Below are 23,564 nucleotides of genomic sequence, written 5' to 3' on the forward strand. Positions count from 1 at the left end.
AACAGCCTGAGGCGTGGCAGATGCCAGACCCGGCCAAGAAAACAAAATGGTCGGTGCGGTGTGAAAGCTTCAAAGCCAAACAAGCTTCAGATTCGGAGACCAACAACAGGACCAGATCAGGGTTTTCTTCTTTGAGATTTAATAAATGGTCAATAGCTGTTTGCGCCTCTGTCTGTCCTTTCTCTGCCACACTTTGGGTGGTCTCAGTATTGTAGTATTCACCACATAGGTTTATTGGGTTATTATTGTCACATATCTAGAATACAGTGATTATCCTACTTGCTTATATAGTGCACTGCATCTACATCTCTGTTGAAGAAGTGAAAACGCAAACCTCAGCACCCTTCTGGCCAAACCCGGCATTGCAATGCCGCCGATTTTACTATTCCTGCCCATAATTCCAGTGTGCAGTTTTTCCCACCCCATTGGTTTAGCTTCTATAGGCCATTACTCCAGCCAGCCATTTTCCCAGAAGCCTTTGCCAGCCACATTGTGCTTAACTCAGAAACGGTCCCCAGTTGCCACAGCTCCACATACTGCGCTGAGCCATGTTGACCAAAGAGGGAGCTATGGAAGGCCGCTCTTCATAGACTACAGTTCAGTATTTAATACAATTATCCCTGATATATTGGTAAGCAAGCTGACAGACTTCGCTCCCCACCCCTACACACCTGGATAAAGGACTTTCTCACAAACCGCCCACAAAGGGTTAAACTCGGCCCTCATCTGTCCTCTTCCCTTCTGCTCAGCACATGATCTCCACAAGGCTGTGTGCTCGGCCCACATATGACTTCAACCCAATCCATCCCACAAATACTATCATTAAATTTGCAGACAACACCATTGTAACGGGGCTCATATTAGAAGGAGATGAGTCAGCCTACGGAGACGAGGTCCAGGGACTGACAGAATGGTCTTCAGTGAATAAGTTCACACCGAACACCACAAAAGCCAAGGAACCCATTCTGGACTTCAGAAAGCGCAGCACAGAAGTGTTTCCTCTCTACATCAATGGAGACCCCGTGGAAAGGGTGCACGCCATCAAATTCCTGTAAACCCAAATCTCAGAGAGCATTTCCTGGTCCAAGAACACCACGGCCAACAGTCAAAATAGCCGAACAGAGAGATGGCACCTTCTGGGTGAGCTCAGAAATTATCAACTTGGACCAAAAACTACTGGTGGCTTTCTATCATTCGAACTTCGAGAATATCCTGGTATCCTGAGTCACGGTTTGTGTGGTATGCCGGATGAACGGCAACAGACAAGGAGGCTCTCCAAAGAGTCATAAACACAACACAAAAAAAAAGTTACAGGCTGCTGTCTGCCCTCCCTGGTTGGCACTGCCCGCTCTCGCTATCTCACCTGATCCACAAACATCATGAAGGATCCTTCACGGCCTGGTGACCACCTGTTACCCTCTGGTCCGCGTTAGAGATCTTTGAAAGTTCGGACCGACACATTCAGAAACAGTTTCCTTCCTATGGCCATAAATCCATTGAACAAAAATAAGCAAATTAAAGCAAGTTAAATGATTTGTGGTCAGTGCTGGGAAAACAGATTCACACATACAGTAGTGCTGCTGACCTCGTGCAGCCACTCCCCAGTATTAGTACTGGTTTCATTTCTTTTGTATACATTTTACATATAATCTACTGTTATCATCGGCCGCCCTGAATGGTCCTTAAGGATGACACTGCAGTGGTGACCCGCTGGGCTGGCTACTTTGAGCAGCTGTTTAAAGCTGAGCCTGTGTTGAACGTTGGACATCTCTGAGTTCACGGCCCTTGATGCTGACCCTCCAATTAGCTGTGAACCACCCAATCTCACTGAGATGGCACAGGTTGTGAACCAGCTGAGGGTAGTGAAGGCTGCAGGGATCTATGGCATCCAGGGTGAACTCCAGACTGGTGGTCAGGCTATCCACCTGGCATTGCAAGCTATCTTTGCTTGCATTTTGGAGACTGGCATCATCCCAACTGACTGCAAAATGGCTGATCACCTGGATTGTGGCAACTACAGGGGGATAAAATTACTCTCAGTGCCGGGTAAGGTCCTTGCTAGGGTCGTCCTCAATAGGATCCGTGATTACTTGCTCACCTACCAGTGACTGGAGCAGTCTGGTTTAATCACTAAGAAGTCTACCATTGACCACATTCTGGCAAAGAGGGTTCTCATGGAGAACAAATGTGAATATCGGCAGAGTTTCTTTGCAGCCTTTGTCGATTTTCATAAAGCGTTCAACTCAGTTGATCAAGGTTTAATGCTTGTATGGACTGGGTGTTGGCAGAATCGGGGGTCCAGCAGCTGTGGGGCATCTGTTGGTGAAGAGAGATTCACGGATCTTGTCCTTGCTGACGATGCTGTGATCTTCGTGGCGTCAATAGAGGCTCTGATCAGGGGTCTTGAGAGACTGAGCGAGGAGTCTGAGTGTCTGGGCTTGAGAGGGTCCTGATAAAAACAAACAGCCAGGACTTTAATGACCTCGTGGGCACGGCAATCAGCAGTGTGTCGGTCTGCCAAGAGAGTGTTGACCTCGTCGAGAGGTTTACTTACCTCGGCAGTGACATTCATTCTGGTGACTCTTCCTATGAAGTCAGTAGACGGATTGGAGAGCATGAGGGGGTCATGAGGTCACTGGAAAGGAGTGTGTGGCATTCCTGGTATCTGTAAAAGGACGAAGGTCCAAGTCTTTAGAGTCCTGGTGCTTCCTGTTTGTGAGACATGGACGCTATCCTGTGACCTGAGATGAAGACTGGACTCCTTTGGTACTGTGTCTCCTCAGAGAAGCCCTGGGTACCACTGGTGTGACTTTGCGTTGCTCATTGAGTCCCGAATGAGGCACATGACCTGCATGCTGAGGGAGCGTCAGTTACGACACTACGGCCATGTGGTGCGATTCCCAGAGGGTGATCCTGCTCATTGTTGAGGACCCAGGCAGCTGGACCAGACCAAGGGGACCCCCATGTAACACCTGACTGCAGTATATTGATAGTAATTTTCGGAGGGTGGCACTGGACTGTGTGTATGCCTGTGGCATTGCCAACCAGGATCCTGAGCTGTTTCATCATGTAGTGGGTGCGACAATGAGCTGCACCAGTGCCTGCTCCCCAATCTGACCTGACCCGGTTATCTATAAACTGGGCTAAATGTCTAATGTCCTTTAGTACAGTAACTTTTTATAAATATATACACTCACCTAAAGGATTATTAGGACCACCATACTAATACGGTGTTTGACCCCCTTTCGCCTTCAGAACTGCCTTAATTCTACGTGGCATTGATTCAACAAGGTGCTGAAAGCATTCTTTAGAAATGTTGGCCCATATTGATAGGATAGCATCTTGCAGTTGATGGAGATTTGTGGGATGCACATCCAGGGCACGAAGCTCCCGTTCCACCACATCCCAAAGAGGCTCTATTGGGTTGAGATCTGGTGACTGTGGGGGCCATTTTAGTACAGCGAACTCATTGTCATGTTCAAGAAACCAATTTGAAATGATTCGAGCTTTGTGACATGGTGCATTATCCTGCTGGAAGTAGCCATCAGAGGATGGGTACATGGTGGTCATGAAGGGATGGACATGGTCAGAAACAATGCGCAGGTAGCCCGTGGCATTTAAATGATGCTCAATTGGCACTAAGGGGCCTAAAGTGTGCCAAGAAAACATCCCCCACACCATTACACCACCACCACCAGCCTGCACAGTGGTAACAAAGCATGATGGATCCATGTTCTCTTTCTGTTTACGCCAAATTCTGACTCTACCATTTGAATGTCTCAACAGAAATCGAGACTCATCAGACCAGGCAACATTTTTCCAGTCTTCAGCTGTCTAATTTTGGTGAGCTCGTGCAAATTGTAGCCTCTTTTCCTATTTGTAGTGGAGATGAGTGGTACCCGGTGGGGTCTTCTGCTGTTGTAGCCCATCCGCCTCAAGGTTGTGCGTGTTGTGGCTTCACAAATGCTTTGCTGCATACCTCGGTTGTAACGAGTGCTTATTTCAGTCAAAGTTGCTCTTCTATCAGCTTGAATCAGTCGGCCCATTCTCCTCTGACCTCTAGCATCAACAAGGCATTTTCGCCCACAGGACTGCCGCATACTGGATGTTTTTCCCTTTTCACACCATTCTTTGTAAACCCTAGAAATGGTTGTGCGTGAAGATCCCAGTAACTGAGCAGATTGTGAAATACTCAGACCGGCCCGTCTGGCACCAACAACCATGCCACGCTCCAAATTACTTAAATCACCTTTCTTTCCCATTCTGACATTCAGTTTGGAGTTCAGGAGATTGTCTTGACCAGGACCACACCCCTAAATGCATTGAGGCAACTGCCATGTGATTGGTTGATTAGATAATTGCATTAATGAGAAATTGAACAGGTGTTCCTAATAATCCTTTAGGTGAGTCTATATACAGTGGTGTGAAAAAATATTTGCCCCCTTCCTGATTTCTTATTCTTTTGCATGTTTGTCACACAAAATGTTTCTGATCATCAAACCATGTAGGTTTGGATTTTTGTTCTCCCTAAATAATAAAAACCATCATTTAAAAACTGCATTTTGTGTTTACTTGTGTTATATTTGACTAATGGTTAAATGTGTTTGATGATCAGAAACATTTTGTGTGACAAACATGCAAAAGAATAAGAAATCAGGAAGGGGGCAAATACTTTTTCACACCACTGTATACTATATTTTTTTTATGTTGTTCTTCTTGTGTGTATCATGTGTTGTAGTTTTTTTTTTTCTTTCACAAAAGAAGTGTCGTTTGTTTTATTTTTTGTACCCAGCTGGAGTGGCAGAAGGCTTTCTGTTCTGTTCTCGTCTATCCCAGTCCATCACTGGCCACACTCATGCCCACAACCACATGGGCGCACCAACAGGAAATAACCAATGAGCCTAATGTGGCAATATAATCATCAATGTGCACATGGGGGTGGGACGGAGAATCATGTGGTGCTGACGGCACACCACATGGCATGGCTGTAGAGCCCACTTGCTGACTGGCAGACCACATGGCATACGCTGCTGCTGCTGCCTGGGTTAATCCCCTGGGCTCTCTTTTCTGCTGCAGCTCAGTTCAGTGTGGTCTCCCTTTTGCTGGCTCCAATCTCCAGTAAAAGCAGATACTGGGTACATTCCTCCCAGCTGCTGGACTTCACGTCATGCGTGCGGATGTCCTGAAGGTGGAGGTGATCTTGTGTTCTGTTTCCAGCAGCCAGCTCACTGTATGACAGATCTGTCCAGGAGACATGACCAATCCATACTGCATCAGCAGGGCATAAAGATGGGAGATCTGGGCATGGGTAAGGAGCTCCTGTTCCTGCCAGCTGAATTGAGAAAGTGCCTGAGGTTTAGCATATGAAGCTCATCTAATCACTAACCTTTCTTCATAGGAGCAGAGCATCCAGGATATGCGCTTATACAGCCGGACTTTGGTCTTTACCTCAAAGCAGTGAAAGGCTTACCATCTCACCATCATACATTGTGTGAAGTTGGGCTGGGGGCACACGAGTAGATCGCGGAAAACAGACGAAAAGCGACACTGGCCAAAGCTCAACAGTTAGTTAAAGGACAGATATTGCCTGGCTCCTTTTATGATAATCATAAATCATTGAACAAATGTGTGTCTTTATGAATTCTCTTAGCAATCTGGAAAGCTTGTGTTGACTTCAGGCTGTGAACTTGTCACAGCGCTCTGCGCCTGCGCTCCAAAAATAAATAATGAATTCAAAGACAAGTGATCGCGAGAATATGAAGGCTGCAAACTGAAACATAACATGAAGCAAAAGAAAGTCGGTACATACTACAATATTTGAAATATTTCTTTTTTTTCCATTACAATGCTCTTTGGTCACTCAACAGAGTCCTACAGGTGGCAAAACCGTTACGAGCCCGCATGCTGCCAGCCGACGCCACTCGCGGAGGACGCCTTTCGGTTTGTTTCAATTCGACACGCATTGCGGATTTTTTCGTGGTCCCGATTTTAAATTTTGACGAATGAGACGGGACCCTCTCGGCAGGTGAGGTGACGCTCTCGGGACTGCGACTGACTGAAGAAGGCGGACGGGCGGTTTGTGCACTTCTGGACTCCACAGCGCCATCTTACGGCTCGCTGCGGCGCTGCCTCCGACACGGATTGAAATCTGAGAAGAGCGCATCTTAGCCGTTTAAAACCACGAAAAGCGCAAGGAGGGATAGTCTGTCATTCTGAGCAGAAGAAGACGGTCGTAGATAAGGGATGAAAACAGCGAGGCATCCGTCTGCGGCAGACAAGACACTTGAAGGGTGAAATCGCAGGAATGAAATTCTGAATCAATATAAGACATAGTAGACAAAAAAATTGAAAACAAATCAACTGGTAAGGCAGACTTCACCCTGATGTGACACTAAACTTAAAATGCACTCGAAGGAGAACCAGCCGCAAACGGGAAGTCGGTCCTTCACTGATGATGTCCAAAGAAGGGGCCGATTTTGAGTCGACAAGGTAAATCTTTTGAGCTGACAGCAATGGAGGTGCCAAGTCCGTAAAGACAGCGATTGTGATTTAATCAGGGACCTCACGAAGCATTTATGTATGTAATAAAGTTTTAAGTACAGAACTGTCTAATACTGAGTGAAGTCTAAGTAATCAAACAATGTTAACCTCAATGTTAACGTTTGCAGTGCACCATGAAATACAAATGTCTCAGTTATGTAGATAGATAGATAGATAGATAGATAGATAGATAGATAGATAGATAGATAGATAGATAGATAGATAGATAGATAGATAGATAGATAGATAGATAGATAGATAGATAGGAAAGGCACTATATGATAGATAGATAGATAGATAGATAGATAGATAGATAGATAGATAGATAGATAGATAGATAGATACTTTATTAATCCCAAGGGGAAATTCACAATCCCATTTAGTGTGGGATTCATAAAGCTGTGTAAATATTTGTGATGTACCATCTGTTGGAATGACAAGTGCAGTGCATATGTTTCTGTTATATGCCATTTGGTATGGGATCTGTAAAAGCAGTGTTAATGTTTGTGATGCACCATCTGTTGGAATGACAAATGCAATGCATACACTACTGGTCAAAAGTTTTAGAACACCTCAGCTTTTCTTCAAATGTAATCAGTGGAAATGCAATGAATGACCTAAAATGCTGAAAAGGTAAGCAGTAAACTGCCAGAGGTTTAAATTTAAAGTTCAGGTTAATGAAAACTTATAAAAAGAAATTTCAGAATATTTCAAATTGGGCTTCTTCAGGGAACAACTAATAGACTACAACCTACAGATGATCTGCAGCAATTAAAATAAATGAAGCCTTGCAAGTTGAAGTCAACAGTTTGCACAGGTGTCCCAACTTGTGTTGATTACTTAAAACCCCTCTGTGTGTCCTAAAGCAGAGTTTGGACAGAATGTGTGTCACTACACCCTCCGAAGTACAACTTGGACAATATTACACTGTAGAAAGATGTAAATTCTAGTGATAATGGCAAGAAAACAGCAACATGGGAAAGCCGCTATATAAATAAAATGTATTATTATTATTACGGAACAAATGAAATGAGACTGAGCATTATTACTCTTAGAAGTGTAGGAGATAAATTACAAAAAAATAAAAAAAAAATCAAAGTGTTAGTGAGTCCAGTGGCATCCTACACAATCGAAAGGCAACTGGAAACTGGAAGAAACTCTGATAGAACGAGATCTGGCAGACCCCAAGTCGCTAGCCAATCAGAAGACGAGTTTCTGAGGGTCACCAGCTTGTGTGATCACAGGCGCCTTGCAGGTCAACAGTTTAACAGTGCAGGCCGAGAAGAGCAGGCGTCAGTTTCTACTGTGAAGAGGAGATTTTCTTCCAGACTGACAGCAAGTGCAGAATAAAATGAGGGTGGGTGTGCTAAACAATAAACTGGCATGCAAGACTTGAGATGAATCAGAGGACTGGTGATTGTATGATGTGGATTGATGGGTTATACTGGGAATGAACTAGGACTGGGCACTCAGCTGAGGCAGAATAAGATTTGGATTGGACTTTTGCTATGGATGTGTCAGTCGACTAGATTACTGTAACGCACTCCTCTCAGGACCACCCAAAAAAGACATCAATCGATTACAACGAGTGCAGAATGCAGCTGCTAGAATCCTAACTAGGAAAAGAAAATCCGAGCACATCACACCAGTCTTAGCATCACTACACTGGTTACCTGTGCCATTCAGAATTGACTTTAAAATTCTGCTTATGGTTTATAAAGCCTTAAATAATCTCACTCCATCTTATATATCAGAGTGTCTGACATCTTATATTCCAAATCGTAACCTCAGATCTTCAAATGAGTGTCTCCTTAGAATTCCAAGAACAAAACTTAAAAGAAGTGGTGAGGCGGGCGGCCTTCTGTTGTTATGCACCTAAAATCTGGAATAGCCTGCCAATAGGAATTCGCCAGGCTGATACAGTAGAGCAATTTAAAACACGGCTGAAAACACATTACTTTAACATGGCCTTCTCATAACTTCATTTAATTTAATCCTGATACTCTGTATATTCAATTAATTATCATTATTATTCACGGTGGCTCCACTATCCGTACTAACCCCTACTCTCTCTGCTGTTCTTTTTCAGGTTTTCTGTGGTGGCGACCTGCGCCATCACTACCTGATCAAAGCACCGTGATGTCCCTACATTGATGGATTAAAGGCCAGAAGTCCACGTGACCATCACTATCAAGTCCTACCCTGAATACCATGAGGGCTGATTGAGGTCATTGATGTCAGGTAGAATGCCCAGAGGGGGCTGGCTGGGTGGTCTTGTGACCTCTGAACCCCTGCAGATTTTATTTTTTTCTCCAGCCGTCTGGAGTTTTTTTTTTTGTTTTGTTTTTTCTGTCCTCCCTGACCATCGGACCTTACTTTTATTCTATGTTTATTAGTGTTCTCTGATTTTAATTCTTACTTTGTCTTTTTTTCATCATGTAAAACACTTTGAACTCCATTATTTGTATGAAAGTGTGCTATAGAAATAAATGTTGTTGTTGTTGCAGGACAGACTGAAGTGCACGTCATTGGAAGATTACAGAGGTGGTGGTGCGGACATTATGGTGCGAGCTTTGACAGAATGGGGAACTGGGCAAGTTGGCAGAGGACCGGGCAATTTAGAGACAGGTGTAGTATAAAGTTTGGGTGGCAGGTGCGCCTTTTCTTAGCCACATCGTTCACCAACAATGGAAAAACCAAGCATGTCACATTTTCAACGATGTTGCCCCTATAATTAACAATCTCTAGATTTCATTTTTCCTCAGCTTCACGTACACCATGTTGTGTTTTTTAAATCACACAGTCACAGCATTTAAATCACGTGATCGTAATGCAATGTTTTCATTGGTAGGCGGTCTTTCCCGATCGGTCGGTGTACTTGCCAGGTTTTTGACTTGAAGTTTGTATAATACTGTGTCCATATGAGCTCCTTCCATCGTGCTATGACTGGAATGAAGACATATTTGTGTATCACCACTACCGTATAACATCAGGAAAGACCTGGGAACTCGAAAAACTAAAACTCAGTTTCGAAAAACTGGCAGTCACCAGGATTTTCCATTGCATGTGAGATCTACAGGGCAACTAATGGGAAGAACAAGCGGACTATGGATGTCTGATGGAGCCCAGTAGAACTAGCAAGGCTGGCAGCATGGCGGAAAGGGTGTAATCCATTATAGCCTGGTTTAGTCCTACGGGTCTGGTCCTGTCACTCTTCTACACACGTCTCACCCCTTTTTCCATTCAGTTCTCTCTCTCTGTTACTTCCCTCTTCTCACTCTTCTCCCCGTAACTGTAACCTTCCTCCAACAGCTCTGCTTCGTCTCTCCCATGCATTTCTGGCCAGTTCTCCTCCCTCGAAACACTGCCACAGAAACCCTATGCTTGACTCTGTCCTCTTGTCTTGATATTGTTTGTCCTTTGTCTTACAGGCCTGCAAGAGGAAGACCTCCTGTACCTGGCTTTCCAAAGCACTCCGCAATCAACAGACCGAGATCAGGACAGCCAAAAGGAAATGAAGGAAGTCCAAAGCTCTGACAGAGCTGGCTAAGTATCAGTTCCCTCTTGCATCTTTTTTTTCTGCTACCATCAATGTTAAGGGAAGGTTCTACCAGACTAGAATTAACAGAACCACCAATACACATTCCATCTCCTTTCACCTCCCTTCTTAACCCTCCTTCCCCAACTCCCCTGGCTGCTGATTACTTTGTTTTCAGGATAGCGAGGTTTCTATAACCAGCCAGTTCTTGCCCTTGCTGCCACCCATTATGCCTCCTTCCAAGCATCTCCCAACATTCCCCACATTCTCTACACTCTCTGCAACTGATATTTCCGACCTCCTCTCCAATCACCCCACTACCTGACCACTTGACCCCATTCCCTCACAGTTCCTTTTGGCCCCACCCCCTCACTCATTTCTGTAATTACATACATCATTAACATCTGAATCAGCTTAGTCACATTTCCTTCCAATCTTTAAACACACCCTAATAACCCCACTTTTCGAAAAAAGCAATACTCGATCCATCGTAAGTTAGCAATTACAGGCCTGTCTCTCTCCTTTTCTTTCTTTCCAAAACACTTCAACATGCTGTTTCTAAGCAGGTTTCTTCCTTCCTTGTACAGAATGGATTGCTTGATACCAACCAGTCCGGCTTCAAGAGGAACCATTTGACTAAGATGGCTCTTCTAACTGTGGTTGTCCAGCAACGACTTGCTAGAGCTACTAACATGTTATCGATCCTGATCCTGTTAGATCTCTCCTCCGCCTTCGACAAAGTCAACCATGACATCCTTCTATCCATCTTCTCTGACCCTGGCATCACTGGGACTGTTCTCAGATGGTTTGAGTCCTATATCTCAGGCAGATCCTACAGTGTGTCCTAGTGAGGAAAGTAGTCAAGGGAGCATAAGACATGTACAGGTGTACCCCAAGGACAGGTGCTGGGTCCTCTACTCTACCAATCCCATGTTTTCTCTTATCAGTGCTAGTGATGATACACAGCTGTGCCTGTCATTCTATCCGGAGTCTCTGCATGTCTTACTGATATCTCAACCTGGATGAAAGACCACCATCTACAGTTCAAACAGGCAAAAACTGAGTTTCTTATGATCCTGCCCAGCCAGTCTGTTCAACTCCCCATCTCTGTAAAGCTTGGCTCACTGTTACTAACACCTGCCAAGTCAGTACTCAACCTTGCGGTAGTGATTGAAGAGCAGCTAACGTTTTCTGAGCACATTTCTACTACTTCTCATTCTTGCAGTTTCATGCTATAAAACGTCCACAAGATAAGACTTTATCTGACAGTGTATGGGATACGACTTCTGGTCCAGGCTTTGGTCTTGTCACGTCTTAAACTACTGCAACTCACTTCTAGCAGAAGTACCTGCGCATGCTATCAAGCCACTGAAAATGATCCAGAATGCAATAGTCTGTCTTGTATTTAACCAGCTGTGACGAGCACATGCCCCCCCTCTCTTCAGGTTGCTACACTGACACCCTGTAGCAGCACACATTAAGTTCAAATCCCTGATGCTTGCCTACAGAGTAGTTAATGGGTCAGCACCTGAGTATATGGAGACACTAATGAAGTCCTATACTCCTCACCCACTCAGGTCTTCCAGGGAATAGCATCTGGCGATGCTGCCTCTGCAATGGTATTAATCCAGACTCTTATCCTGTGGAGTTCCTAGATGACGAAATGTGCTACCCACCACCATCCATACTGCTGATTCCCTTATTGTATTCAAGAAGCAATTGAAAATGCATCTGTTATATGATAGAAGAAAAAAAAACTTTGCTCTGTGATATTTTACATTGTTGTTTTTATTTGTTGTTAGATTAAGATTAGTTGCTTTATTGATTGTAATCTATGATTGAAATATATTAGTTATTACATTTTTTCACTTGTGGCAATCAACTTTTGTTACCTGTCCAGCTACACTTGCTGAAGGAACAGGCCCTAGCCTAATGTTACTCGATTATGTTTACCTGTTTTATAAGTCGCTTTGGACAAAAGTGTCTGCCAAGAAATTAAATGTAATTGTACTGGACAGGCCAAGGTGTGCATAGACACTATGATGGGGACCACAAGGGCATGTGCAGTGACCAGATAGATAGATAGATAGATAGATAGATAGATAGATAGATAGATAGATAGATAGATAGATAGATAGATAGATAGATAGATAGATAGATATGAAAGGCCCTTTATGATAGATATGAAAGGCGCTATATAATAGATAGATAGATATGAAAGGTGCTATATGATAGATATGAAAGGTGCTATATGATAGATAGATATGAAAGGCACTATATTATAGATAGATAGATAGATAGATAGAGGCACAGTACAATAGAGAGACAGACAGATAAATATGAAAGGCGCTATATAATATGTAAGTGTTGCTTGAGTTTGTCTCCCACCCCCGAACTGAGCTCCCACCGAATTTTTTTATTCAGCAGCCGCCACTGGATTTCTCAGTACTTTTGATTATTTTCGTATTATGTATTTAATTTTGTCCAAATGATTCCCAGATCTTATACACATCTATTCATTTAAATTTGTTCGACTGATACCAGATGTCATGCACGTTATGTTGTTAATCGGCGGTCCGCTGTTGGGACTCTCTAGACTTGCGCCCAGTACCGCTGATGTCGATTGACATCATGACTAGATGGATTGATGGGTCACAAATGAACTAAACAAATAAACTCGGCGTGTGATTATTTTTTCATTATTGCCCCCCTTGAGATTCTTGGCTATTTGTGAGATACCCCACGAGACGCTTTGAAGTGCTTCATCCATCCATTATTGAACCCGCGTCCTCCAGTTTCAGGGACAGAGCTAGAATCCTTACCGGCAGATCCATCATGGGGCGTACGTTTACCAGTATTGTGAATCTGTGCTTTCAAAAAACCGCGCACTTCCCCGAGATGATCTTCACAAGCTGCACGTTAAATTGTAACAAAAGTGAGCGACGTAGTGGACACAAGTTTAGTCAAAGAATCCGCAGACTCGCTAACGTCTCGGCCAAGTAGCAGAGTGACAGAAGCGCGACACCCACAACGAGGCTAAGCAAACAAAGTGACAAACCGCGCGTGCAAATCGGACGCGTCGTCTTCCTCGTCGGTGATTGTCAGCAATGACAAGCACGCAGCAAGAGTTAATGCCGAGCGTGTCAACTCTAGTCCGACGCTGTAAAGACCCTCACTTTCACTGGAAACGATGACACCCAACCACAGTAATGTCACCTTTTTTTTTCTTCGTTGGTCTTCATTGCCCTTCACGTTGTCATAAACGGGACTCTGCATCCGAGTCACCGGTTCTGCCAGGGCCTGTCGAAGCCCTATTTACAGTTCTATAGGCGGCGCCTCTCGGTGTATGTAGTGAGTAGTCAGTATTAAGCTTCAACGTCCTTGTGCCCCTCTGAAGCATGTGGCATCTGACCCCTAAACTGTCATAAGCAGTGCCCCTAATGGACTGACCAGCCCAGGCTCAGTTCACCATTCTGATTTTTTTTTTTGGTGTGGGTGCCCCATGCCACCCTGGACTACTGCCCGTACCTAAACCCACCACTGGCTTCTGCCATGGCACATGCCATCAGTATCAGATCTGGGGGAATATACTAGGTGGTCTACACATCAGCCCCTCTGTGAGTAGACTTTGTGATGGTGCACATCTCCGAAAGGCACTATATAAGGGTGGTATGATGGAATGGAATGTTGAGGTCCACATTTTCAGTCCAAAACTTCATCTGGAAGAAAACATTCGCTCCTTGGGGTTTTCAATTACATGCCCTCGTCCTGCGTGTATTTTTTGATATTTACATGCGATTTGGTGAGTTTAGGTCTTCTTTCTCACCCAGTCAGGTCTGATGATGCCACCTCTGCATGGTATCAAATCTCAGTCCAGACTCTTTTCATGTGTAGCTCCTGGCTGGTGGGACAAGAAGCCCACCTCCATCCAAACCGCTGACTCCCTCAAAGTCTTTGTGAAGCATTGGAGGTTGTTTCAGCTCTGTGGATTTCTGTGGAATTTCTTAATGGTGTTGGCAGGTTCTTCGAACCAATGAAAGATGAATTAGTTTGGTTTAAAGCTTTTAACTTGTGGAGATCCATTTTGTCACCTTGGCCTGTCACACTTGTTCCCAAACAGTCCCCCAGGGCTGATGTTCACTCAATTATATTGACCCCTTTTGTAAGTTGCTTTGGATAAAAAGTCTGCTAAGCAAATAAATGTAAATGTTACCGAATCATTGAACACACCGACTTAGGCCTTCACAAAGTCACCGTCGGCGCAGGACCGTCCATCACAAGGGTGCCAGACCCATCCACATGAGTGTGTTACCGAGACATCGTACAGGACAGTCCAGTCACCGAATGGTGGGGATCACTTTGGAAAGTGACAATATCAAATCATCTGCACCATTTAGTGCAGGACACATGCAAGTCAATTCAACTCCGACGGCTCTCATTATAGAAATCCACAATTCCTGAGTGTCCAGTGCTGAGTCGTGGGGTCCATTATGGAAAACCACTACAGAAAAAAAAAACTAATAAGGCTTGGCATCAATAGCTGCTACTTACCTATCTCACAGTCTGAGCGAGCCAGTTCAGCTTTGGGAAACATCAAAAGATGAAGAGACATCTAAGAAGGTACAGGAACGTAGACTGAGGTGGTTATGGACATGTGAGGAGGAGGAGAGACAATGAAGATGTGGGCAAAAAAGGGGAAGTACGGAGAAAAGAAAGTGAGGGAAGAAAAGCAGAGGTGGATGGATAAAGAAAAAGAACATCTGAAGGAAAAAGGGGCTTAACTGGTGAGGAGGTGCAGGACTGAGCTGTGTGGAGAAGACTGATAAGGCACATCGACACATAGAAGTGAGGAAGATGAAGAGGGAGAAGAAGAAGGGCAACAATTTTCCTGGGGGTGCAGACCTATCTATTATACAGTATGGTGCCTTTCACATATCTACCTATTATATAGTGCCTTTTACATATCTATCTATCTGTTATATAGTGCCTTTCACACATCTATTTATCTATCTTTGTGAACTCTGCAGTTTATCCACATGCCTGTCTGGGTTTTTTTTTTTTTTTCAAATTGATTTTCTTCCAACAAACAAATGTTAGGATTACTGCCATTTGAAGGCCAGAACTCAAGGTTTCCCAACAGAACACTGCCCAGAGCAGCAAAAAGGGGGGCTCGGAATAAGAGAGCAAAAATACTCTGGACGTCCAGCATTGACACAGACAAACGTACTGGCCAACCCACCAGACACACGACTTGGATAAGGAGATTAAAGAAGGGCAGGGGTTTGTACTTGCCTTGTGCTCTGTGCTGCCTAGGAGGGGCTCAAGCACCCCCAGTGACACTCATCTGGAATAAGCGGGTTAGGAAATGACGTGGTAATAAATATAGAAGTTCCAAATGATAGCAAGATCAGAAAAAAAGGAAATATGAGAAGGTGGAGAAATACCAAGGCTGAGATGGGAAGCAGAGAGGACGGGAAAGGAGAAAGGTGAAGTGGTTTAGGTGGTGCTCCGACCACTCAGGGTTTTGATGCCAATATTAGGAGAATGGCATCAACAGATACCAGGAGCAACATCAGAGACTTCTGGATAGATAGATAGATAGATAGATAGATAGATAGATAGATAGATAGATAGATAGATAGATAGATAGATAGATAGATAGATAGATAGATAGATAGATATGAAAGGCACTATATGATAGATAGATAGATAGATAGATAGATAGATAGATAGATAGATAGATAGATAGATAGATAGATATGAAAGGCACTATATGATAGATACTGTAGACAGACATTTTTTTCTAACTTTTCAGTTCAACCCTCCAAGCTGGTGGTCTTTTGTTTCTGCTCTCTGACAGCTCCAGAGCCCCCCATTCTATCGCCTTCTGTGTGTTCTTCTCGTGTTCTTCTCCATCTCAGATGTGTCTGTCAGTCTCTTTGGTGACTTGTGTGACTCCTATAACTGACAGGGAAGCCCCACCACTGCCCCCCCAACCCCCCCGAAATGCCATACAGATCAACTTCGGCCCTGCAAGCTGCTAAACTGGAACAAGTAGGACCACTAGATGGACGAGTCAGACTCCCAACTGTCCTTAGCAACGAGAATATGAACTGACAAGGCCTTCAGCGTCTTTAACCAGCTATTTAGAAAAACCTAAAAACAAATGAAATGTCGCAAGAGGCCTTAATGTTAAAGAGTCCCATTTTAGTGCAGTCTGTCATGGCATCATCAGAAAAGTTTTCACACTTCCTCCGGAGTGTAGTTTGTCTGTTTCTGTTCATCTTGTGTTTCCGAAACTCAGCCAAGCAGAGATGTGAAGTCTCCCAAGGTGATTTAGAATTTGTTTTTATGTATTTACGGTCCTCTCTGTGAAGAAACAGTTCCTCATGTTTTGTTTGAAATTCCCTCTTTAGTAGCTTCCATCTGCGCCCCTGTGTTGTTGCTGAAGAACTCATTTTAGAGTAGCAGATGGCGTCCCCCCCACGCTGATTCCCCCGACACCTTGAAGCATTTCTCTCATGCCGTATCATAATTTTAACTGTAAAGACTCGACTCCTTCAGCCGCTCAAACTCCGCCGTCCTGACATCAGTCGCTCTCCTCTGGACTTTTTCGGCATTGCTGTCTTTGTTATGACAAGGAGACAAAAAGGACCCCCTGGTATGTGGCTTGAGACCTGACAAGTGAAGTGTCATGACTCTTGTCTTGCTCTCAAAGGCGCTATATAGTCTAACCTCCTATTATCCTCCTTAATCGTTTCTGAGCACCGTCTGGAGGCGGGTGGTGATGACGAGTAACCACCACAACTCTCCAGGAAATGTCCTTTCCAGATCTACGCCCGCTCTGCCATTATATTCAATATCTTATTATCTCTTTCATAACATATTGTACCATTCTCAAACTTGTTTAATCCCACTCGGGGTCACAGGCTGGGCTCCCTGGCAGCACTGGAGTGGGCACCCGTCCATCACAGGGCACACTCATGTGTGTTGCAGGTCACCAATTAAGCTAGCAAGATGACAGCTGCAGACAAGACACTCTGAAGCCTCAGCTCATTCAGTGATGTCAGACACTCTGAGGCCCGTAAGACGACGCCCCTGTCGCCAGCATTCTCTTTAGACTCCGCCCACTCTTCAGCAATCTCAGCCGTTATTGAGCCTTGGAACTAAACGTTTCCTTAAACATGACGGGATGGTGTTATAAAGGTCGTACAATTCAAGGGTTACGAACTTCGTGTTTTTAAACTAACACTCAAAAGTAAGACCTCCAGTGTCTACTTCAAAGGTAAATTAACATATTGCAGGGTATTTGCTGTTGTATTATTCCCTGCAATAAGAAAATCTCTAACTTTATTAGATTTGATAAAACTTCACTACTCTCACAGGGAAATTCAAAAATAAAGGTAAAAAAAAAAAAACGACTTTCTCATATACTCAGATATGGGGATGGACATTTGGGGAGTAAACTGCAAGGCAATGATTATGTTATGTACATTAAAGAACCATCAACAACAAATCAAATGAAATAAATAATATATTGTACTATTATTATAAAAGTAAAGTTGAATAAATCGGGGGTGGCACGGTGGCGCAGTGGGTAGCGCTGGAGCCCCTGGTTCGCTTCCAGGGTCCTCCCTGAGTGGAATTTGCATGTCCTCCCTGTGTCTGCATGGATTTCCTCCCACAGTCCAAAGACATGGAGGTTAGGTGCATTGGCGATCCTAAATTGTCCCTGCTGTGTGCTTGGTGTGCCCTGCGATGGGCTGGCACCCTGCCCGGGATTTGTTCCTGACTTGCACCCTGTGTATGCAAGGAATGACTCCAGCAGACCCCCGTGAACCCTGTGTTAGGATATAGTGGGTTGGACAATGACTGACTGACTGAATAAATCGGGCTCTGCAGCTGCATGACTGAACCGTGACTTCGCAGTCTCAGTCGTTCGCAGATTTTTCCTTAGAACCTAACTAATAATTGTTAGCGGTAACCGCAAATATCCTCCACAATTTTTTTATGGGTTGTTTCGTGGCAATACTGTCTTGTAGAGAGAACACAAAGTAACCGTCGAGGGAAAATCGGCTTGTGATGGTGAAAGTAGCCAATCCGAGAGCGTTATTCATTTCTCCTTGCTGCTGATTGGCTGCTGCTCTGTGACGCATCTCCGGCAAATGCAGCCCAGCATTCCCGCATCATAACAGTTTACCGCGTGTTGCTCTCTCGAGTATTTCGCTGAGCATCCTCATGTTTTTCGTTTTGTTCTTCTTAAAGTCCTAAGATGCCACCCACACACTCTGCATCTACTAAGGCTTCTGGCAATGAACCTAAGTGTTGAGAAAAGATTAAGACACTCCAGGAGAAGGCTGAGCTACTGGATTTGCTCCCAGAACTAAAAAGTTATGCTGCAGTAGCCGCCCGAGGAGCTGTAAATCCTCTGCTTTGCTTCATTACATACCTTCATCGTACTGCACAGCTAATTCATCATCATCATCATCATCTTCAATCAATATCATTCATTATTGGTGAGTACCTGTACATTTTACTGTATTTTTATTAAATGAAATTATTACATATTTACCCTACTTATACCAAAGAAAACAACAGCACATACCAAAGAAAACACACCTGCGTGAATTACAGTACATATAGCGGTAACATCGGTATTTGACATTCTAGCACTGCGGGAGACACAGCAGTACAGGACTGTACAGTATACGGGTTTACCTTTACATTCTTTTTTTTAGGGTAATGTATTAAGCTGAGTTAGAAATGAAATTAAAGTGTTTTGGGGACATATTTTTATTAACTATAAAAATAGGCATTTTTCTGACCACATCCAAAATTTGCGGTTTTTCACAATTCGCGGGTGCTCTAGGAACGTAACCCCCATGAATTTCGGAGGTCGTCTGTAGGACTTCCCATTAGCAGAAATAGCTCAAAAGTTGATCAAAATCTACATTTTGTGCCTAATACTTGTAGGAAAAATTTGGTTGACCTAAGTGGAAGCGTACTCAGGTTATCATGTTTACACGCACACACACACACACAATTGCAAAAATGGTATTTTCTGACTCAGGGTGGTCTAAAATGTAAGAGAGAGAGAGAGAGCAATAGATAGATAGATAGACAGACAGGAAATACACTAATAGATAGATAGATAGATAGACAAGAAATACACTAATAGATAGATAGATAGATAGATAGATAGATAGATAGATATGAAATGCACTATATAATAGATAGATAGATAGATAGACAGGAAATACACTAATAGATAGATAGATAGATAGATATGAAATGCACTATATAATAGATAGATAGATAGATAGACAGGAAATACACTAATAGATAGATAGATAGATAGATAGATAGATAGATAGATAGATAGATAGATAGATAGATAGATAGATAGATAGATAGATAGATAGATAGATAGATAGATAGATAGATAGATAGATAGACAGGAAATACACTAATAGATAGATAGATAGATACTTTATTAATCCCAAGGGGAAATTCACATGTCGAGATTCATCAAAATCCCGTGATGGAATTTTTGGGCGATTCCAATACTTTCCTTATACGAGAAAGTAAAAAGAGATAAAGGTCAATTTTTGTGTCGAGAATACTAATGGTGATTGAAAGTTTATGCAAGGACAACTTTGGCATAAACTTCCAGAATGAATGCTTGTGCTCGTGTAATCCAAGGTGCACGGATCTGTCCAGAGGCTAAAAACTGTCCTTGCTGCAGCAGGATGCTTCTCAGCAGGATTGAATGTGGATGACGGAAAAGCCACTCCAGTAGGGGGCCACTGGGGTTCAATGATAATCATAAAATATGACATAAATGATCACTTCATGATTTATTTATTAGTTTTATAATTACATGTCTTAATGTCAGAGGCGATTAATTACATACTGCGGACCTCCAGGGGACGTGCCCCCGACACAGACAGGCTGAGACACAAGGATTGCCAAACAACGCCTTTATTTAAGTGGGGGGGCGCTTTTCTGTTGCTCCCCACTTCATAGCACAGTGTAAAGCACCAACTAGCACAGTTACTCAGACCTTTTCTTTCTTCCCTCCTTGTCTCATCTTCTCTCTTTCTCTGTCGCCTCCACTTCTCCTCACAAAGCTTTGTCTCGACTCCGGCTCCCCGACTAGTGGTGAGGTGGCTCTTTTTATAGCACACCCAGAAGTGCTCTGGGTGTTTCTTGACCTTCTTCCAACTGCACTTCCAGGGGGTGGAAGTGATGCTCAGCTGTAGCACCCCCTGACAGCGCCCACAAAGCCCAGCAGGGCTGCTCCAAACTACAACTCCCGACATGCCCTGTAGGGATCCATGGTGCTGTAGCAACCCAGGGGGGCTGCCCTCTAGTGTCTCGAGGAAGATAATGACCCAAATGTGGTCTCTTCCTCAGTCCTTCCACCCAGCTGGGTAATGACCCAGGCCATCCATCACAATACATTTATGCAATTAATTAGTTCATTTTTTTTAATCCTTTCCCAGCCCTAAATAAAACATAATAAAATACAACAGCCATGTCTCACTTTGCACATAGCTTTGTGACATTCGTTCTAAAATTAGTTTTTTGTTTGATTTTACAATCGTGAAACTCACTAGAAAGGTTTTTTTTTTAGGGGTGGAAATAGATGTACAATTCCCCTTCAGGGTTTGGCAACACCTTACGACTCATTCGCTTGTAAATTTCTAATAAAAGGCTCCAGAATTAAATATATGACAATAAAAAAAACTGTCTTTTGGAAATACAACATGGCCAAATCGAAGTCGTGGAGAGACTAAACGGTGCACTCTTAGACCAAAGTTGTAATCCTGCGCGCAAATGAAATTGTTATACCAAGTTAACTTTTTATTTTTTTTGGGACAACAACAAAATGCTGTGCCTGTGGTCTTACATGAGCTCCCACCATTGAAACTTCCTCCCATCAGTCCCAGTGCACTCCTTCTGCCAGCCTGATGGAATTTGTAGTCCCTGCTTCGGCACTGCTGCTTGGTTGCAGGTGAGATGAAAGTGCAAGAGAAGACAGAGCTTTTGAGATACTAAACCCCTTGTCTTTATGGGTCAATGGAGTGAATTTTACTGGTCGTTTCCTGTTTCTTTCTTGCAAATTCAATTTCCCTGGAACCCCTAGCTCATCTGTAATAATAGCCAGGCCTGGTTTCACAGTGGAGGTTTAAGAATGTCATGTCATCGTCTAAAATCGTACACGTTCCATACATTTCGGTCTACGTCTGAATTTGGAGTCCTTACCTCACACATGGGGGGCACACGGTCCAGGACGGGGAGTCAGGTTCAGATACTGGAGGGTCATCGTGGCTGCAGCTTTCATTCCAGCCTCTTTCTTAATCAGCAGTTAATGAGATCTACGAAGAGAAGACACTTTGTTATTGTAATCGAGTCTTTCTTTTTTATTTTTTAAGATTCTCAAATCTAAACTTTTTTCTTTCATTAATTAGCTGCCAATTAACAAACTGAGCAAAATGACGTGAATAATTTTCTCGGAAAAAAGCAAAATAGCATCTGATGTGTCGCTTGTACTGGAACAGCTTCAACATGGGAGTCTCAGTGGTGGCAGGTTTTCATTTGATTCAAATTCTTACCGTTACTAACGCATTTGACTTAATTTTATCACATGCAAGTGTAGTCATACAAGCAGGTAATTGAATACATTTAAAAATGTATTGTCCTACATGTACCTTCAGCGCCTATCCTCGGTGCCTTCTTGAATATTGTGTACTGTATTTCACATCTATTATATACTGCCCTTCACATCAGTCTATTTGTTATATGATCTAGCCATCTATCAATTATAAACTGCTCCAAAAAACTTAAAGGACCCACGTTTTAATCTGAGTATAGCATCAAGGCAATGAAACTTGTGGGCTATTGATCTGGTCGGTTAAGTAGCAGAGGGGCTTCTTCATCAGTTTTAGCTGCTTTGGTGCACTAGACGGGCAAAAATGAGGAATGAATGGGTTAACAGATGGAGGCCACTGACATTTTTCCCGCCTCATCTGCTTTGTCACTCATTTTACATTTGTCTATGGTCAGTGTCACTACTGGTAGCACGAGGCCATACCAGGACCCTACAGAGTTTGGTTGCACAGGTAGTCCAGCATCTCCAGGATGGCCCATCAATACATGGCATTGCCAGAAGGTTTGCTGCGACTCCCAGCACAGTCTCAAGGGCATGGAGGAGATTCCAGGAGACAGACTAGGAGAGCTGGACAGGGCCCTTAACCCATTAGCAGGACCCACTGGTATCTGCTCCTTTGTGCACAGAGGAACAGGATGAGCACTGCCACAGCCAACAAAATGACCTCCAGCAGGCAGGCAATGCTTGGCATTTGCCATAGAATACCAGAATTGACAGGTCCATCACTGGCAGGCACCCTGTGCTTTCCACAGATGAGAGCAGGTTCACCCTGAGCACATGTGACAGAAGAGAAAGGGTCTGGAGAAGCCGTGGAGAACGTTATGCTGCCTGTAACTTCTGGGACATTATGTTTTGCTCCATCCAATGACTCCAGGATGCACCTTAGACTGTCAAGGAACTCAGTGATGTTCTGGTCCAGATATGGGAGGAGATCCCCCAGGACACCATCCGTCATCTCGTTGTTGTCAGACATGCACACAAGCATGTGGGGGGGCATACAAACTACTGAGTACGATTTGGAGTTGCTGCAATGAAATTTCGGCCAAATGGACTCACCTGCCTGCTGCATCATTTGTTCCCTTTGAATCCAGCCCTCTGTACGTTGATCATTTTCATTTCCATCAGACGATGTGCCATCCTTTCATTCCTAACACATTACCATACCAGTCCATATCAGTAGAGATAGCCAGCAGGATTTGTTTCTCCCATTGAGATCTGATGTGTTTTCAAATTTTTAATTTTTTTGAGCAGTTTATAATGTCTTCACATATATTTATTGAATACAGTATATTTTACATTTATCTCTCCACATATAATATACTGCAGTGTCTTTCACACCTGTCTACTGAATACGGCGTCTTTCATCTCTATTTATTGAATATAGTGTCTTTTACCTCCATCAATTATATAGTGCCTTTCCTATTTTTCTATCTATTATATAGCACCTTTCACATCGGTTTATTAAATGCAGTGTCTTTCTCATCTGTTTTTCTATTATATAGTTCCTTTCACATTTTTCTATCTATTATATAGTGCCTTTCATACCTATCTATTTTATAGCCCCTTTCATATCTAGCTATCTATTATATAGTGCCATTCACATCCATCTATCTATCAATTTTATAATACCTTTCATATCTATTACATAGCACCTTTCATATCTATATATTTTATAGCACCTTTCACTTCTATTACATAGCTCCTTTCCTATTTTTCTAATTTATAGCGTCTTTTACATCTATTATATAGCACCTTTCCTATTTATCTATTATATAGCACCATTCATATCTATGTATCTATTATATAGCACCT

General features: G+C 43.3%; 2 long non-coding RNA genes across 3 annotated transcripts in view; one reads left to right on the top strand and one right to left on the bottom strand.

Moving 5' to 3' along the window:
- Positions 1-23,564, bottom strand: part of LOC120531856 — a 123,375-nt gene that overhangs the window by 79,536 nt on the left and 20,275 nt on the right. For both annotated transcript variants that reach the window (XR_005634175.1, XR_005634174.1), the window contains exon 3: positions 21,347-21,459. This is a non-coding gene — a long non-coding RNA (uncharacterized LOC120531856). The remainder of the gene's footprint in view (positions 1-21,346; positions 21,460-23,564) is intronic.
- Positions 8,735-11,850, top strand: LOC120531855. Its single transcript, XR_005634173.1, has 3 exons — positions 8,735-8,781; positions 9,048-9,168; positions 9,972-11,850. It is a non-coding gene; the product is annotated as an uncharacterized LOC120531855 (long non-coding RNA).

This window comes from Polypterus senegalus, chromosome 6 (assembly GCF_016835505.1).
Source record: "Polypterus senegalus isolate Bchr_013 chromosome 6, ASM1683550v1, whole genome shotgun sequence".
In the NCBI taxonomy this organism is placed as follows: Eukaryota; Metazoa; Chordata; class Cladistia; order Polypteriformes; family Polypteridae; genus Polypterus; species Polypterus senegalus.